Source organism: Leptinotarsa decemlineata, unplaced genomic scaffold, assembly GCF_025532065.1.
Source record: "Leptinotarsa decemlineata unplaced genomic scaffold, Ldec_3_MD MMD2_P_RNA_scaffold_7, whole genome shotgun sequence".
In the NCBI taxonomy this organism is placed as follows: domain Eukaryota; kingdom Metazoa; phylum Arthropoda; class Insecta; order Coleoptera; family Chrysomelidae; genus Leptinotarsa; species Leptinotarsa decemlineata.
The window spans coordinates 2,118,420-2,137,460 of NW_027412534.1; the positions used below are offsets into that span (position 1 = coordinate 2,118,420).

Genomic DNA, 19,041 nt, shown 5'->3' on the forward strand with positions numbered 1-19,041 from the left:
TATATTACAACATAAGAAAACTATTAGTAATAATTGTATCTGGTCATATTGCTTCCAAGTCTTTTCCACATTTCAATGTTTTGATCTTATTTTTTATTTTGATTATTATTTTTCCGTTTTCTTACCAAACACTTCTGAAGTCTGTTCTTTTTATCGCTTCGTCCATTAGGGCCATTCTTGATGGTGTAAGATCTTCCTTCATCACAATTCCCGTTCCTTTCAACATTTTTTTATTGATGTAGATGTGTTGTTTCATTTCGTAATTTGTTAATTTCAAGAATATACTTCTGTTTTTTCCAACACTTATTTTTCCAACTCCATAGCATGTTCGAATATTCTCATCAGTTAGACTTATTCCCATTGATTAATTAATTGTATCACTCACTTTTTGTTCAGTGTTTTCGTGAGCTTCTTCTTTTATGTTGAAGACACCAATGTTCTTCTTTCTTGATTGTTGATCATATTGATCAACTTATCTGGCAAGTTTATCGTATTCACCCTGTAAGTTGGTGAATGATGATTCCATTTTTGCTATTACGGAATCGTGTTGTTCGTTTTGGTTTTCCATATGATTTTCTACCTTTAATCTCTGTTCGTATTCCAGCAATTTTTTGTTTACGTTCAGCAAAACACAATTTGCCACTTTATCAGTGATGCTTTTTATGAATATCTCGTCAGTCCATAGTTTTTTCATTGCAGTGTTCACAGCTGCTTTTGATTCTTCACCTTGCTCGCGTGTTAATACTATGTTTTTTTTTTCAGTGGGTAGAACTTTTTGTCACAGGTAGGAAATGGAACTTATAACAAAACTTACACTTTTTTTGAGTCTGAATTTTCTCTTCACAATCTAATATTTGAAATTTAGAATAGGAGCTCTCGAATATACGTCTACTCTGCTTGACACATCACTGAACAATATATAATTGTTATATTTTAGGTAATCTTTTTATTTTTTTATAGATCTCTTCAGTGATTTCAAATCATATTAGACAATGACAGTCCGAACTAATGAAATGCTCAATGTCATGTGTTTTTGTAGCTCCATGTATCAATAAATATTCATTTCACTTCGTCGTGATATATACATATCGATGGAGAATTTTGTACTCTATACACTGAATTTTTTCTTACAGATCTCAATGTTTTGCCCCTTTCCAGCTTATTGAGATGTCGTTCAGCCAATTTTTTTATGGATTCAAATTGAACCAAAGCGCTGCTAAAACAGACCGAAAAACTAACCAAGCATTTGGTAATGACACTGTCAATGAACGCAATGTTTGACTTTGGTTTGGGAAATTTCTTTCTGGAGATTTTAGTCTCAAAGATGAGCCTCGAAATGGTCGACTTACAGTAATACAGGATGACGATTTCAGGACCGTGATGGAGACTGCCACATCACAATCGCCGCGTCCCCCCATGCCCCCCCGGGTTGAGTGCCCTGAGTTGAAATCTTCCCCACACGGTGAATGTGTGCAGAACATCCCATCTCGTCCATCTACCCTCGCTCCTCCGGAGCGGTCCCCAACTTACTGATGGGCACTTCAGCAAGATTGACATCTGACCTTCTTCAGGTGAAAGTCAGCCTCTAGGTGCTTCTACTTTCTGATCTGTTGAATTGTTTTATCATGACTTTCCTAACTGAATTATTGCATGGGGTCCCCAAAAACTAACCGGGGACGAGTGTCTTTTTAGTCGCGAGAAAGTTTTGGTTCTCAGTGAATCTGAAAATGAGATCAGTTTGAAGTCTGGTTGAGACTCCGTCTTCGGCTTACTAAGTGGAGACGGGAGTGGGGGGAAATATGCAAGTTAAATTCTAATTGTGGGCGCCAGGTAATTTACCCCTTCCGAATGCTTGTCGGAACCCTGTTCCTAAATTACCAAATGAACTTAAACACATCTGTCACAAAAAAAAATTGGCATAATCGACTGAATTATCATCAATAAGAAAAAAAAATCACATAATGATCTGGTTTATTATGAATACTTCACGAAAATATCATATTATTTTTGAGTATATGAATTCATATCAATAAATGATATTTATGTACATACAATTTGTATTTGAAGTTGAAATATTATTAGTCACAATCAATTGTGGTAGAAATTAATGTAGGTTTCAAGATAACCAAAAGAAACCATAAATAACCCCAAAATTAAACAGCCGCTAGCTTTGGATCCAGAGCGAAAGGCGCGTATCACGTATGTCAAACATAAAATAAAATCATCAGTATGAAACTAATTTCTACCCCTTTGTAAAATATATTGTCTATATATAAAAGTATTATGGCAAGTGGCGAGAAAAAAAATTTTGAAAAAAGCGACGAATCATTCACTGTCTACTTGCGTGGCTTGATATATCCTGAAGTGCCAAACTCAAGGTTGAAACCCCTGACTTCACTGAATTCAGGAAAAAAAAACAAAGTCCTTCTTCTATAATTTTTCCACTATTGAGTGAACAGCTCTCATTCAGATTCGGCTAACGGATGTTCCAAATGAAAGAAAAATGCAGCTTCCGCACTGCCACATAAAACCCTAGGAAGAATTCAAAGAATTAGAATTTCTCCCATTTGAATAAAACCAAATGCATTTAGGTACAAAAAAAAACTTCCACTGGCCGTTAAAAATAATCGCTGCATGTATATTTTTTTTCAATAAACCATTACAAAATAATATAAACATGATGAATTGTTTTTTTTCCACAAGGATAACAGAAGTGCTGATTCAATTCTTTTAAAAAAAAAATTCGATGTTCCTTTCATTTTTATTTAACGAAATTCTGTACTTTCCATGAAATCTGGCAACCTCGCCGTGAAATATTTAAGAAAACTTCTCATTTAAGTAATTTCAACGTAATTAAACTCAATAATGAAAATTAAGCTGAATAATCATTTGGTAAAAAAAAACAACACATTTCAGCTTACCGGTATAAGCTGAAAAACTGAGAAAAGAAAACATCAATTGTCGCCAATATTGTTCACCTTCCTTCCCTAGATTCTAAAATAAATATTCTCGGATGAAGTTCCATGTAAAAAAATAAACTATTCAATTAAATTACCGTTCGAATGTTTTCCCTGAACGGTAAATATGATGAGAATTTAAAAAACCTAATACATATTTCGCTAGTGATTTCGATCGGAAGGTCAGCCGATAACGAATGAAACAAAAAGCAATTAAAAAAACATTCGGAGGACTGCAGAAATCTTGAAATTAATTATTTACAAATCACCTTCGTAGCTACCATTTCTGATAAATAAAATTCACCTTTTGATGGAAAATAATTTCCTCCGAAATGAATTAGCAACCTCTTCTTAGCTAAAAAAAATTCTAACATAAATATTATAACCTTTGTTATATTATATAACCTTTGTGATTATTCTCACATGTAGAAATGAAGACAATAAATTTACCACAAGCTCGTGAAAGTCAAACAAGTATACGTTAATTATGATATATACAGAAGGAAGAACCATAATGAAACCTACCTTCAAGTTTCGGAAGGGTTTTCCAAAAATCCCAATCGGAATTTCATTTCACAATCTTTCGGGCAATGTCTTCGATTTTTCTAGTAAATCATCAACCGATTGTATGGTGAACACCAACTGAAGAAAGTTATGGAACGATAACAGGTCCTATAAGAGGATGGAAAAGTACATAAGTTGAAGGTCCAAAATGGCGATGCTGAAAAGTCGGGGAAAATTTGGTGCCACTTACGTGAAGTTCTTTTATCCTTCAAAGAGAGTGAAAGGCCAATTTTCATCAAAAGCTATACCCAAGCAAGCAAAACTTGGCACTGTTTTCACTAAGTGAAGACCCTCGGAAATAATCCTCAAAGAGATGTTTCTATAAACAAATTTTCCAGGCTAGTCTTCTTCGAACATTCACAAAGCAACCTCAAAAATGGAATCCGTAGGATCATCATATTGAAACGGAATAATATGAATTCCAGCGCATGACCATACGTCATGGACAGGTGTGATGAACCAATGGGCAATCGAATAGAGCTGTTTCAGAATATCCAAATCATTTAAATGCATTTTCCAAACTGGAACAATCTACTGAACGATTGGAAAAGCAGGGATGAATACTATGGGGAATATTTCCTCTTAGAGACAATTCCGCTAAGATATTCAAAATATAATATGAAATGAAATATCAACATTCCTTCAGGGATACGGTAGTTGATCTTTAATTATGACCTTGACTACTAGGTGTGTTGCAAGTATGAAAATATATTTTCATAGGGATCGGTTCTACAAAAAAACTTAAAAGTGCAAGATTTCGCCAATAGGATGCCGAAATATACTTAAAAAGAGTTTGAAAGGGGTATTTAAAGATTGGAGCAGGGTGGTACATCACACTCCATCTACATTGAAAGTACTTCAATAACAATTGGAAAGGTACTGTCTATTAATTTAATGAAAGTAAACAACAATAGTTCAAATATGTAATCTCACGACCCACCAGTTTACAAACGAAAAGGAGAGAGGGACCTACGGGTGCTTGAAAATTGTTATTCTGGCGTTTACGAATGATTATACCCTGTGGAACAAATTGGTACCGTTACATCCTTGTTTAGTGCGTTATGTAACTCACTCAGCGCTGGGTTGTCGTGCGCTCGAATTCTGTCGAACGTGTCTTCTGCGTGTTTCTTCATGTATGCGTCCACGTAATGTATGTTCATTTCTAGATCCCGGAATATGTACCTATTCGGTACATATCTTGAAGGGTTCACGACGGCACGTACGCGTCATAAACGACTGGATCTGTCTTCTGTATGTTGCTGCGTACTGGCCCTAGGCAATAGTATCACGGTCTTCATCATCAACAGCTTCATTTTCAGTCCAATGTTGCTTCTTTGACCTATTATTGTCAATAGGTTTTGTCGGGCAGATCTCGCTATTTCTATTTTCTGCCGTACGTGAGACCTGAACGTTAATCCTTTGTCTAGGTTGACCCCCAGGTATCTAGCATCGTTGGTCCACGGAATCTCTTGTCCGGTGAAGATGACATTTCCTTTCATGTGTACCCTCCTCTGGGTGAACAGTTTTGCCTGACTCTTGTCAGGGTTTATACTGATCTTCCACACGTTGGCCCATTCCTCTAATCTATCTGCCTTCTGCTGCAAGTATCAAGAGACGTGTGCTTGGCTTGTTGATCTCGCCACCAGGGCTAAGTCGTCCGCGTAGAACGCTAACTTGTTAAAGTTGTTCTCTGGCTTACGCACGTCTGCTGTATATTCCGAGGTGTGGCGAAAGAACTGCACCTTGTGGGACTCCTGCTTCCAGTAATCGCGTCGTTGAGAGTTCTTGTCCTACTCTGCAGCGGCATCGCCTGTCAGCGAGAAAATACTCGAACGCGTGGGAGTCGCGGGAATCTTTTATTCGGAATCACTTTATGTGCTGATGAACAAGCATTGTTAATTTCTATTGTTACAATTCAAATCTTGAGGCATGATAATGCTTCAGGTTAATTACAGGTTTAACAATTGTTATTTTGAAGTTCGAGAGGCATATGCCGGTGGCAAAAACAGCGTTCATCAAAATACATAAAGGTTTCGCTATAAGTTGAGATAATGTTTTGATTACTTTCACAGAAATTCCATCATACATCATACCCAGGTGTAGTGTTTGTCTTCAGTTCTTCAATTATAAATTCAATATCTCAGCCTCATCACATGCTGTTAGGAAAATACTATCACACACAGTATTCACATTTTGAGTTATTACCTATTGTGCCTCTTGCCTCATTTTTTGAGCCATGCTTTCACCCACGGTTGATTAATGGTTAACAAAAACATAAGCAATATCGAATACAACACGTGTGTCGGACGTGTCCTTTCTAAATCATGTTACATGTTTGATAATGAATATACTTTATTCTACAATTTCAAGTACATTATTTTTACCTGAGTTTGTTATGAATTAAATTATCTGAGCTTATGTCCCAGTTTCCACATTTGAAAAAATATTCAGTAACGGGGAGTTATTCAATTCTAATTGATCACTCAGTGTATTACTGTTACGTGCCGGTTTCCCGTCAAATAACATTGGGCTATTTTATTCTATGTAAATACACTAATATCAGTTCAGATAGGCAGCCCACACTACAACTGCCAAGTAGGGTTGGTTGTCTACCTTTGATTAGGAACATTTCAAAGGAATTTATTATTATAAACAAACTTGGTACTCCAGAAAAGGAAGAAAAGTCAAAATATCTACATTCATTTCTATAAAGAGATGAAAATAATGAGTGTAGAGGGAAGGCCAATATGTTACAATTGTCAATACTTACTTGGCATTCCTGTTTTGATATTCAATTGGCGCATTTGGAAAAGTATACAAAACCTAGATGTTGCCTTTGTCATAGGTGTCATTTGCTGCTGTCGTAGTTCGCAATCCGGTCGTGAAAGATCGACTACCGAACTAGTCAGGTTTACTTCCTGGCGGTAAAATTTGATTCAGGCGAATTATAAAATAGCTGCAGCTGTGTTACGTAAAAGGTGACCGTTATACATTCAAACAATCACCTTGATCAATTATAGGAAGTCTAAAGGCAAGAAAGAGTGTTGTATGAGGAATTTCATTAGATAGGAATTCGAAAGGCGGAAATAGGTTATGAGAGGGGGGAGAAGGAAGGGGGTTGGTTCGTGGAGACGAGGAAGAAACAAGAGGTCTTTCCTGATTTTGTTAACAATTTCGAGAAATTGTTGCATTTCAAAGTATTTTGGGTTTCGTAAGGGAAAGACTCGAGAGTCACGAGTACAAGGAGTTTGCTGGTACGGGATCCCGACAAGAGGTCGGATTTGGTGTTTTGCCCTAGCCTCTCGAAACGGCCGCTTCAGACCACCAGCCGCCATTGTTAGATATTGCATTTAAGTTGGACATCACGGAGCCGCATGATAATTAGCAGTAGCATTATTCATTTGATTTATTCTGGTGAGTCCGCTTTTTTTTGCTATGGCCTAACTGGTGCAATACATGTCACAACCTGGGAAATACCATCGTGAGCTTGCATGCAGGCTGCATCCTGTTGCATTCCGCTGTATCCTGCTGCATTCCGCGGCATATAAACACACTTGATCAATTATTATAGCTTTATGAATGCCTAAAGCTTGTCGCAGCTGTGCTTGACACCGATTCAGTTTGTTTAACAATACATTGCGTAATCATTAGCATCCTTAACGCTTTACGAGTACTAAAGACTTGCCTTAACATGATTTGCCGCCTCTAATTCATAGGAAGTGCTGCATCAAGCTGTTATTTTGCCCTTATCAGTCGGTGTAACTTTAATTTGTATCAAATTTGTGATTACTAAGTTTTGTAATTGATTCAGTGTTAGAATAGAATTATTATTTAACATTTCTGTTATATATATATATATATATATATATATATATATATATATATATATATATAAATATATATATATATATATATATATAATGTTAAATGTTAAAAATGTTAAAAAATGTACGGAGCTGCTTTTTGGTTACATATCACTGTATTTTACGTTTTTAAGGTTAATGGTTGGTACGACTGATGCAGTCCATATTCCTGAAGTAATTCAAATGTTTTTTACCTTCACTCTTCACATCGTAAATTGGTTTTTGGTGGTGTATTACGAATTTGAAATAGTAGGCGACGGCAAATACCAACCGCTTTTTTCTGAAATGTCACTAGTAACTAACCTAAAAATAGAAAAATGTCACCAGGAGAAGCATTCGTTTTTAAATTGAGTTTTTTATAAGAAAAATGTTGATTATTGAAGTGAAAGGTGTTAAAGAAGGAGGAATAAGGTGTAAAGGTGACCTAGTGAATAAATGCTTGTGTTTTCAAATAGTTTATTCAGTGAAAAAGAAGGCTGAAAAGTTGCCATTTTCTGAACTTTGAAGGGCCGTAACTTTTTAAATAAGGGAGAGCGTCACTTTTTTCTTTCTGATTCGTAATCTACGCATCAAAATACGTAAGTACAGTCAAAATTTTTTTCAAAATCGCCGGGTGTCCACATAACGAAAATTTACCCTAATATATATATATATATATATATATATATATATATATATATATATATATATTTCTCTTCCACCCTCGTTGAACAACGTAACATTACCTATATTCCTGAATCTATTGTTTTCTAAACGTTCTTGAAGATTGAGTTTCCAACTCTTCTCTTCTACATGTCCTTCATGTCCTTCAGCTAAAATGTGGTTTGCAAATGTGAAATTGGTTCTTCTATTTACAAAACTACTTCTATGGTCTTTGATTCTTTGGGAAAATGTTCTCCATGTATGATCAATATACAGTTTTGGAAAAGAGCCGCAAGTCAGCTTATATACGCCTGATTTATCCGACACCGAAGTTTTGTCTTTATTGTTTTTGATAAATTCACCTAGACTATTATCCGTTCTGTAGACTACGTTTATGCATTCTTCCTTCAAAAAACGGGCAATATCATTGGTTGGTTCAGCTATATATGACAATGTCCTATATCTGATGTTATCACATCTTGAATTTGGGTAGACCAGGTCCATGGCTTGCTTTTGTAGTTTTTTTGAAAAGAATGGAGTCTATAATATTGTAACAAATATGAAGCCGCCCCTGAGTGATATGCCGGCCGACTCAGCGAACAAATACATCACCACGACAGAATGTAGTCGGGAATCTCCGGTAAAATTCTAGGATCGAACCGACTACATATTCCTAGAAAGAACCGTTACCGATATAAGCACGTCTTCTCGACCCAAGAGGGCAGTTCAGAAAGTGAATCTAGCGGCTTAATAAGAAATTCAAATAGTGGAAATAATTTAAGCGTAAGTTGCGTAACTGTTGTAATGAATAAATGAATTAGTTTGTGATTAGTGAAATATTGTTGGAAATAAATTTGTTCAAGATAGTGAATTCGTAAATTTGTCACAATATACAGGGTGTTCCTTAAACACATGCTAATATTCAAGGAGGTAATTCTTAGACCCATTTTAAGGAAAAAACGTTCTATGGATGTATGTCCTAAACGCCTTAACTTTTGAGATACAGGGTGGCAAAGTTTTCAAAAATAATCAGTTTTTTAATAATAACTGAGATAATTTTGTAGACATCTTTGGCATATTTGGTACATATGTTCCATGCCTCAAGGCGCATTTTCTGATGTACACAAACTTGTATTTTTTCAAACAGTGGCATCCCTACGGGTTTCGCATTGAATATTTTTGGGGAAAAAGTACTACGCCAATGCTTTCTTTTCAAAATAAAATCATTTTTAAAATCCTCATTTATTTTTGAGAAAATTTGATCTCCTGGTATTTCTTTGTCCGCCGCATGATTTTCACTCAAAAAAATAAAAATCGACAGAAAGCAAATTAAGAAATTAGATCAATTCTAAAATGAATGAGAATCTGAAAATTGCTTCATAACGCATTACCAATTCCCTAATAATATTTGAAAACATAATCTGCAAAACAATTAATTTTTCACAAAAACGAGTTTTATTTTATTTTGTGACAGTAAGTCTAAACGAATAGCACAAATTTGTTAATTAGTAATAATACCAAAACTTATTATAACAATTGTTAGAAGTGGCCACCTGCACTTAGTATGCATGCTTCCGCCCTTCTACGCATGGAATTACGCACCCGTTCAAATATTCCCGGCGTATTTCGTATAGTTTCACACGAGGCAACTATTCGCTCTCTTAAATCTTCTAAAGTATTAATGAGAGTTTTATACAGAAGAGTTTCAAGGTGACCCCATAAAAAAATCTAAACTGTTGAGATCGGGGGATCTTGCTGGCCATTGCTGAGGTCCTCCGCGACCTATCGAACGATTAGGATAAACTGTATTTGAATGGTTTCGGGCAATTACACTGAAATGAGCAGGGGCGCCATCGTGCATGTACCATATTCGATTCCTTAACGCAAGTGGCACATCTTCCAATAACCCAGGTAAGTCTTCTTCGAGAAAGTGTAAATAAGAACGACCATCAAGGCGTCCTGGTAGAAAAAATGGGCCTATTAGATGATCACCTATAATTCCTGCCCATACATTAACCAAAAATTGGTGTTGGAAATGGGTTTCGGTTATTGCATGGGGATTTTTTCAGCCCACACATGATTGTTATGGAAATTTTGAATGACATTCCGAGAAGAATTTGCTTCGTCTGTGAACAAAATTTGTGTATCAAACTGCGGATTTAGTGCAATACTTTGTAGATACCACTGACTGAAGTTCACACGCTGTGGAAAATCTCTGGGGATTAATGCCTGCACTCTTGAAATATGGTATGTGTATAACAAAAAATCAACCAAAATACGCCAAACAATTTGATGACAAATATCCAGAGTTCTAGCGATCTTCCTCGTACTCGTCTCAGAATGTTCCTCACTTTCTTGCAGCACCGCTTCCTCAATTTCAGGAGTTCTTACTACACGAGGTCTACCTTCCGGAGTCCCTTTCTTGAAACTACCAGTTTCCCCAAGTCGTCGATGAATATTTGAAAAGGTTCAGCTATCTGGTAAGGCACGATTAGGATATCTTTCCTGATAAATGCGCCTGGCTTCTGTTGCATTACCATCGGCAAGGCCATATACGTAATGCATTTGCGCCATTTCCGCATTCGTATAATTTACCATATTTACTGATATTCAGAAAAACAGCGGACTACCAAAATAACTTCAATAACACTTCAAAATTAATCATACGCGCTGTGACAGTTTTTAACACCAACACCTTACTTTAAACCAACATCAATATTAGCTACTGACGTTTGTACATACAGAGAATTCGTTTTTTATTACTATGGTGGGTACGCTGTTTTTTCTGCTTTCAATCTTTAAAAGAAATCACATATCGACAAACTCCATATTTCCAAGAGGTGCAGTAAATAAATTCTGCTACACGTCATTTATTCCAGGATGACTAAATTTATGTTTTAAAAAAATATTAAGCGGTGCTGCGTTATGACGTAATTTCAATTGAGAACAGTGCATCTCACAACAAACGAATATTTTTTAGATCCTCAATTATTTTGCAACAAATCTGATCTCTTAGTTAGTCGATGCACGATACCGCATCAGATTTTTAAGGAATTTATCCTTAAGTAAAGCGATTTTTAATTTTTTGAGCGAAAACCATGCGTCGGACAAAGAAAACCCAGCAAATCAAATGTGCTCAAAAATGTATGGAGATTTTAAAAATAATTTTCAATTCAAGATAAAGCAGTGGCGTAGTATTTTTTTCGCCAAAAGTATACATTTCAAAACTCGTACGTACGCCACTGGCAGAGAAAATTTAGAAAATTGTACATCAGAAAATGCGCCTTGAGCCATGGAACATATGTACCAAATATGTCAAAGATGTCTACAAAATTATCTCAGTTATTATTAAAAAACTGATTATTTTTGAAAACTTTGCCACCCTGTATCTCAAAAGTTAAGGCGTTTAGGATATACGTCCATAGGACGTTTTTTCCTTAAAATGGGTCTAAGAATTACCTCCTCAAATATTAGCATGTGTTTAAGGAACACCCTGTATACCTTATGACCGTTGTTATTTGCGATTTGTTTGATCAAACTCAGCTCTCTCTGGAAATAACTCTCAGGCAGTGGAATATTCGATAATCATACTCTTGAATGCCGTAACTTATTGATTGATCAAACAAATCGCGCTTAACAACGGTTAAAAGGTAGATATTATAGACATCATCTTTCCAAAAATCTACAAAAGCAAACCGTGGACCTGGTCTACTCAAATAAGATGCGATATCGTCAGTTATCATTGTCATATTTGGGTGAAGCAACCAATAATATTTCCCAGTGATATTGCTCACAGAACAAATTCAGTCATGATTATGATGTGTTACATTTAGAAGAGAAAAGTTTGAAACTCAATCTTCTAGAATGTTCAAAAATCAGTGGATTCAGGAATTCGGGTAATTTACTGAAGGATCAATTGAAATTGAATAATTTCCTGCTGCTGAATATGTTTTCAAATGTTGAAACTGGAACATGAGCTCAGGTAATTCAATTCGTGACAAACTTAAGTGAAAATCAGGTACTTCAAATTTTAGAGAAAGGTATATTTAGCATTGAATATGTACAATCAGTTAGTAAAGACACGCCTGAAGAAGCCATTGTATGGCGAAACACGTATTGCGTTTTTGTGAAATCGTTTAGTGAAAATCTCACAATGAAGTGTTTTTTGAATGAGTTATTTATGGATTTCCATCGAGTATTGGCCAATTCCATCGTATTTCTTTCAGTCTGACAGTTTGACTTGACGTGAGAATTCAACAGTTTTTTTAAGGTTATTACTAACTGAAAAAAACGGTGAATGCAATAAGGCAAATTACTTTTCAGCCCAGGTATTGAACAATGTTCAAGTATAATAATAATAATATTATTCATTAAGATTCAAATCACAAAAAAAATCTCCGTACATTCAGTTGAACAAATATCGTAGAAACCACAAAAGTCCCAAATGTTGCTAGTATGTGGTGAAAAGGAGATCCATAGGAAAGAAAATGAATAAATGATAAATATTAAAGTATCAGAATGAATTATATAAAGGGGATTCGCATATGAAAATAAACTACTTAATATATGAAATTAAAAACACATTAGATAATATAAAATCAAAAATATAAGTATAAATATAAAAAGTTTTCAGTTTTGACATATAATATTATTTTTCTACACTCGTACTCTAACAATACACTTATATGACCATAATCCGTTTCATAATGATATCCATTATGATACAGATTTTTCATAACGATACAGATTATCAACCAATAGAAACCCATAATTTTTCAATCAAGAATCCTGTTCCTTTGTTTGTCCTAGATTCTAACCTAAGCAACTAATTGCTTTATTTGTCAAAATCAGTTTTCATATTACCTACCTATATTATCAAAATGTCTGAAAACAGCGATATAGAAGGAATACCATCGACTCCAATATTTTTAAAAGATCAGATTAATTACAGTTGTTATATTCAATATAAATATAATTAGAATCTTTATAGTTTTCATATATTCATGATAATACCATTAAGTTTGTGTTTTTTTTTTTTAAATATCAGTTAATCACTGTAAATGTGTTCAATACAAATATAATATTTATAGTTTTTCATTATTTATCGGGTTTAGAAAAAATAGCGTATGCAACTCTCATGTAATGGTTATTAATATACTCGCATATACCATACAAAACTCGCCTTCGGCTCGTTTCGTATCCCGGTTAATGCTCGTGTCTTAATAACCATCATTACATGATCGTTGCATAATATACTATTAAATATGAAATCATACAAACATAAAACTAAATTGACATTTATGTATTGAATCACAATTGTAAAATAAGCGTACTAGTAATAATATATAAGGAAATATTGAAATCGATATGGATGTTGTTGAAAATGGATGTGATACATATTAACAGAATGATATTGCCTATATATGTACAGGGTGTCCCTGGACTTCCTCTTTTCCTCTCGAGAATGTATAGATGGGGTCAAAATATCACCAGTACTTCATATAACTTTTTTTCCTAAAAGTCTTCGTAACCAAGTTACGGGCCCTCGAAGTTACAAAATGAAAAATGTTTTTCTTTGATAACTTTTCAAGTGAATATTCAAAATCATCCAAATTTTGGTAATTGACTAAACAAATGAATTCCGTCGATGAGCTTTCATGCAGGAGTCAGTTGTTTTACTACAAAGTCAGGAACGGACTACCCCCGATGGTCCACACCCCAAAACTTTGAAATGACAGATATTTTTCAATATTTTTCAACAAAATAAGGTTACTTGGACAATTTTATGAATAAAAGTACTCGTGTGGAAAGTCGATCGGAGCAACGAGTCTTGATAAAAATGTAGTTCTACTCGACGACATCAAACCCGCTCGTCCACCATTATTTGAAATGAATAATTATCAAAGCAGAAATAATAATGATAACGTTAATTCAACAACATTTATAACAGGAATAATACAAAGTATGCTAAAATGAAGTCGTAAACAAAAAGTACAGTACCTATATGGAAGTTTAAGTCACAATTGTGATAGCAGATATTTTTTCAAAAGAAATATTAAGTTCTGTAGATTCGTGGTGTTTTTAAACTAACAAGCTACTCTACTATGAAATATCGAATTCATTCCATATTTTGTATGTACATAATACGTGTGGAATAATCACGTTTCGTGTTGATCAGTTATCTGAATCTCATGAAACTCAACATTCGAATGTTTCAAATTCTTCTTCACAGCTAAACTGTTGAGGAGTTTCACTGATAATTATAATTTTATGGGAGAAATTCTTTAACACGAATCTAAATTTAGCTGAAAAAACGCACATTGGAAAAAATATTTACTATACTAATAAAAAGCAAACGAATGAACTACAAAAACGGCTGCACATGATCAGGTGAAAAATATCCAGGGAATAATTATGTTCCATTTCTTTCACAGATGTTGACAAAAAAATCTTTCAGAAAGTTTTGATAAAAAATGAGAAACTGGAATGCAATTTTGTTTTGTTGAGTGGTGCGTTGTAATATGACTATCATTGTATTGTCAATATTCTATAGGATATCTTGAATTTTTTTGATATGGCCTAACAGTTTACATTCAATGAATATGCAGATATGCATGTATTTTATGGACGAGCATTTTGTAATGCTGCAGAAGATCGTCGTCTGTATTCCGAGCATTTTCCCAATCGAACGGTACCGTCAAGAGAAACATTCGAGCGTGTCGATCGCAGCTTGAGGGAGACAGGTATGTAATAATTGATAATTAATTTGAGCACGTTGTTTTATTTCGATATTATTGTAGGTACAGTTTTGCCAAAACGAGGTGGTGAGGGCGCTCCTAGGACTGTACGTACCGTTGAATTGGAGGAAAATATTTTGGAAGCCGTCGCTGATGATCCTTCAATGAGCATCAGAAATCTATCAGAACAGTTCCATACATCCAAGTCCACTATTCATAGAATAATTAGGGAACAACTGCTCCACCCATTTCACATCCAGAAGGTACATGCCATGACACCTCAAGATTTTCCAGCACGACTGGAATATGCCAATTGGTTCATGGATAGGCAAAGAGAGGATATGACTTTTATTAATCGAGTTTTATTCACTGATGAAGCAGGTTTCAGTAGAGATGGAGTTATCAACTCTCATAATCTCCATATATGGGCCGAAGAAAATCCCCATGGGATATTGCAAACCAAACACCAACGGAAATTCAACGTGAATGTTTGGGCTGGTATCATAGGAAACCATCTTATAGGACCATTCGTTCTACAGGACCGATTGAATGAAGAACGTTATTTGGAGTTCATTCAGAACGATTTGAATGGACTTTTGGAACATGTTCCATTGCAAACCCAAAGAGATATGTGGTTTATGCATGATGGCGCTCCTCCTCATTTTAGTTTGATTGTGCGTGACCATCTGAACCATATTTTCCACAATAGATGGATTGGTAGAGGTGGGCCCATATTCATGGCCATCGCGGTCTCCGGATTTAAATCCATTGGATTTCTTTCTGTGGGGGCATCTAAAAAGCCTTGTTTACGCTACACCTATTCACACAAGAGATGCATTGTTGAATAGAATAACATTACATTGTGAAGCCATACGAAACGACCCTGGAATGCTATTTCAAGTACAGAGAGGGTGTCTTCGCAGACTAAGAAAATGTATAGAGAGAGAAGGTGGTCATATCGAGCAGTTTCTGTAGCGGATTTTTCATTTCTGTTTGCTCTTGAGGCTATTGAGTTTCGTTAGTTAAACGTGTTTGCATTATAAAAATTCGTTATGAACATTTTACCTTATGAAAAAAGTTATATGAAGTATTGGTGATATTTTGACCCCATCTATACATTCCCGAAAGGAAAAGAGGAAGTCCAGGAACACCCTGTATACACATATATACATACATATATGAACACATATGATTACAGAATTGTAAGTGGACAATATAGCAAAGGTACGTATGATTTTTTCCCATCTACTCTATTTGTATGATATTTAGTGCTAGAGCATGAAAAATACAACTGTCGTATGTGTAACAGACAAGTTTTGATATATAATATATCAGAGGGACACCTATCATTTTTAGAGAATATTAATTTAAGAAGTAAATGAATAAAAGTAGTTCCTGGCAACATATACATCCGATGTAAAAAGTATCCATATTGTTAAATGCCGTTCATAATTCAAATAACGGAGCATCATAATATGCATGTCAAACACATGTGTTATCTCACTCAAGCGGATAACCTGATTTGCATAGGTATCTGGCAACACATCATTCATATTAACGTATCCGGCATAAGGACTCATGGGGAAAACGGAAAAACTAACACAAAGGACATACATGCATTAAACATTAGCAGATTTTCGTTAAAACATGGCAATTATTTTCCGTTTCAGTATAAAATAGTCTATAAATAACTGAAAATGTATTACCTGAAACATATATGCGTAATAAAATCCACCTTTGTTATGTTTTTAAACTAGGTGAGTTTTCAGTTTCAGATCATTAATACCAAACTGGATGATTTCCACATTTCAAATGCAGCCTCTCATTTCGAAAAAAAACCTTCCCCCACATCAACAAGAACTTTCTACATAAATAATTGACAGATTTGTTTTAAAAATAACCCATTAAGTGTTGTTGACGGGAAAACACAAATTTATATCAACATTCTTTTTTACAAAAGCAAATACCAATATTCCCATTTTTCTTTCGATTCAATGTTTGCAAAAGGTCATTGGTTACTCAATATTTTTGTGTAGAGAGTACATCAGGTTTTTCTTTTTTACACGCTTCATATCAGCTTCACCTAAATGTATGTATATATGTTTGTTTGTAACTCTCAAGCTCGGGATGTGTATTTGACAGAATTATCGACATTATAGCTTGATCTGTTCGCGGACAGATGGCGCTATACGTAACTTTATTGATATAATTCGAACTCACTTTACATGTATTTCTTCATTTGAAAAAACAATTTTTTTAATACCACGCGCGTCTGCTGTTTTATTTGTAACCCCCCTTTGCGCGCCTGTTGCCTTGGGCTTCGTAGCTGATTTTCTGGCTCCCTCTCCGAAATTGGAAAATATCAATGGTCATTTTTCTGAACAATATACGGCTGATTGATCCCAGAGTTTAGATAAAATAAAAAAAAGTTAAAAAAAAAAACTGAAAAACACGCTTGTATAGCTTACAAAACTGAAAAATGAAAAATTAATATAGTTCAAAAACTGAAAAACACGCTTTTGAAAACATCGAACTAAAAAGTTGAAATTTTCTTTTTTCAAATAAGCTTCAAACAATAACTGACCACCAGATTGAATGAACTTCCAAAACACGTTGCATTTTTTCTTTTGAAAAATTGTTTGGCGATTCCAAATCTCATGTACGCCCTCAGATGTTCCCCCACTTGGTCAAGTCAGTTAGAGCTTGACGAATTTGATAATTCACTCCGCCACACGACGGAATATGTTGAAACAATCATTTCAATAATGATTCATGGTTCCAAGCTACTCTTTCTGTGAACCTTGGCAGATTAGGGCTACGTTCGGCTTCTTCCTTAGCTTTACCAGCTTTTCTGTCATCAGTCAATAGTGTTTCCGATCTTATCGATTCCATCCTTCCTTCCATATTTATCAATATCAAAGACGTTTTTTATTCTGAAGGTGAATCACTTTGGCATGCTGCAACTAATATTGCTCCTCCTACAGATAAGAAGAAAATACAAAGTGTATGGGACCAACCTCTTCTGAACATTATAACTGATAAACTTCTGAAATTGACAAGTGTATACGATAAGGCTCCTCTGAAAGCAGCAATGATCAAAGAATCGGGTGCTTGGCTGAATGCTTTACCTGTTGCGTCTCTTGGAATACTATTAGACGATGAATCTTTCAGAATAGCAGTAGGACTTAGGATGGGTTCATCTATTTGTGTTTTTCATACTTTCTTTCCCAAAAATTTGTCACTACTAAAAATATAACTCCTTCGATTCAATTAGGAACTGAGATATATTTATCTTGGTTTTTGTCCTTTCCTGAATTTGAGATTTCGTTCATTCTTAACTTGAACTTCTTCCTCATTATGTCATCTACAATACCCCTCGAGAAACCGTTAGTAGCTGCAATTCCTGTACTGCACATTATTCTTTTGTAAACCTCTCATAAGTTAGAGTTGTGTCTGAATTTAACCCATTTGCGTGACTTACAAATCTTTGTAGAGAGTTGATTTTGAAGTCAATTTCTTTCTCTCTTTCTTTGAAAGAAAACTATATGTTTGTTTGAAAATAGTGAAGCAGGAAACCAAAACCTTTTTTTTCCAAAGAATAATCTCCCCTAAGACCATACCCCTTTCATTTATTCACTTACAACATCCTGACCATTTTCTGTCACAAGGAGTATATTACCAATCCAATAGTATTAATGGGCAATGAATATCTGATTATTGTCAATTAATATATATAGTCGGGATGATAAAACAGATTAGAATCGATTTGTGCATCTTTGAAGAGGTTCCTCACCCTCATCTGCTACTTGACAAATTATTCAACGTTTCGGAGTTAATTATCTTGATGACCCTTCCCTGACAAGCAATTTCACTCTAAGATAAAATTAATGGATTAACCTTATGTCACCAGCCTTTATTCTTTGTGAGGAATGAGAGAAAACGTGTTTGACCCAATTTCATCAGATGTTGAACGATAGCGAAGTATTTTTTATATACTTTCCAGATTTGAGAGAGATGAACGAAACCGTTTCCGACCCCACAAAATTGATACGTACAGAGAGTGGAATACCTGCAGTATATAATTGAAACTGATATTTGAATGTCATAATGCATTCAAATGCCTAGATTTGATTTTATTCAGCCCTACGATCAAAATAATATATTATATGATGCTTTTTTGGCAAATTTTGCAAACTGATGAGCCTTCAAAAGATTGATATCATACTCAGATTCGTAGTATTTCGGGATTGTTGTTTTTCAGAAATTGAAGTTACATGA

The 19,041-nt window shown here is 34.9% G+C and overlaps 1 protein-coding gene across 1 annotated transcript in view; it reads left to right on the forward strand.

Annotated features, from left to right (window-relative positions):
- The window catches only part of LOC111516184 (5-hydroxytryptamine receptor), a 616,569-nt gene that overhangs the window by 298,681 nt on the left and 298,847 nt on the right, over positions 1 to 19,041 (forward strand). The gene's annotated exons all lie outside the window — the stretch shown is intronic.